This window comes from Hypanus sabinus, unplaced genomic scaffold (assembly GCF_030144855.1).
Source record: "Hypanus sabinus isolate sHypSab1 unplaced genomic scaffold, sHypSab1.hap1 scaffold_1728, whole genome shotgun sequence".
Classification (NCBI taxonomy): domain Eukaryota; kingdom Metazoa; phylum Chordata; class Chondrichthyes; order Myliobatiformes; family Dasyatidae; genus Hypanus; species Hypanus sabinus.
In genome coordinates, this window is record NW_026779813.1 from 6,312 (window position 1) to 7,386 (window position 1,075).

The 1,075-nt window shown below is 43.2% G+C and overlaps 1 non-coding gene across 1 annotated transcript; it reads right to left on the minus strand.

Annotated features, from left to right (window-relative positions):
* Window positions 1-372: 372 nt before the first annotated feature.
* trnai-uau (transfer RNA isoleucine (anticodon UAU)) lies at window positions 373-467 on the minus strand. Its single transcript has 2 exons — window positions 429-467; window positions 373-408 (listed from the first exon to the last, which is right to left on the minus strand). It is a non-coding gene; the product is annotated as a tRNA-Ile (tRNA).
* Between the last annotated feature and the right edge of the window lie 608 nt (window positions 468-1,075).

Below are 1,075 nucleotides of genomic sequence, written 5' to 3' on the forward strand. Positions count from 1 at the left end.
ACAACAAACTAAGGTGAGGTGTAATTAGGGAGTTTCAGTAAGGGTACGGCTGGTTGCTTCGCCATTCGGTTAATTGAACTAAGAAGACAGGAACGTGGGATACGCGTAATGCCTTGATTCAGCAAAGAAACCATCTGCTCAGTCACTTTCAACAACGGGAAGTGAGGCTAAGCGTGTTGTACTAAACAACCAAACAGGGGATTGTCTGTAGCCCAGCGTCCACATGCCTTTTTAGTGAATAAGGGAGGATCACCTGCAACGCTTGTAAACTCACACTCGCCTTCTCAGATCAAAATCAACGGTGCATCGATTCGAAGTTAAACACAAATATAAGCAAGGTGTCTGGGCATTGCAAGTATTAAAAATCACAAGTGCTCTAGGTGAGGCTCGAACTCACAGCCTAGGCATTTCTCCGCCGTGTACTGTCATATAAGTACCTGCGCGCTAACCGATTGCGCCACTAGAGCCCACTGAAAATTTAATATTTACAGATGTCATAGATCATAGAGCTTAAATATGTACAGCGCGTGAAAGGCCGTTCGGCCCACAATGTATTGCCATACCAGCTATAAAGCAAAACAAAGGCAGTCAAATTCTAATCCGTCCTTCATACCATGTCCGTATCCCTCGATTGACCTTACATCCAAGTGCATATCGAGTCAGCAAATATGCACATCAAATACCACCTACAAATTTGTTGATAATGCAAACCTTGCTGGTCGTATCTAAAATGGAGACGAGAGGGCGAATAGGGGAAAAATATGTCAATGAGTGGTGTCGCAGCAGCAACATTGTAACGAACGTCAGACAGACGAAAAAGATTATTGTGGACTTCAGGAAGGAGAGAGATCCCGATCCTCATCGACAGATCAGAACTGGAGAGAGTAAGCAATTTCAAGTTCATGGTTGTTAAGATCTCTGAGGACTTAACCTGGTCCCAACAAATCGATGCGGTTATAAAGAAGGCAAAACAGCGACTATACAGTACTTCATTAGGAGATTAACGAATAAACTAAAAAAACAAACAAACCAACTTCTGTAGAGCATTCTGACAGGCTGTATCACAGTCTGGTAT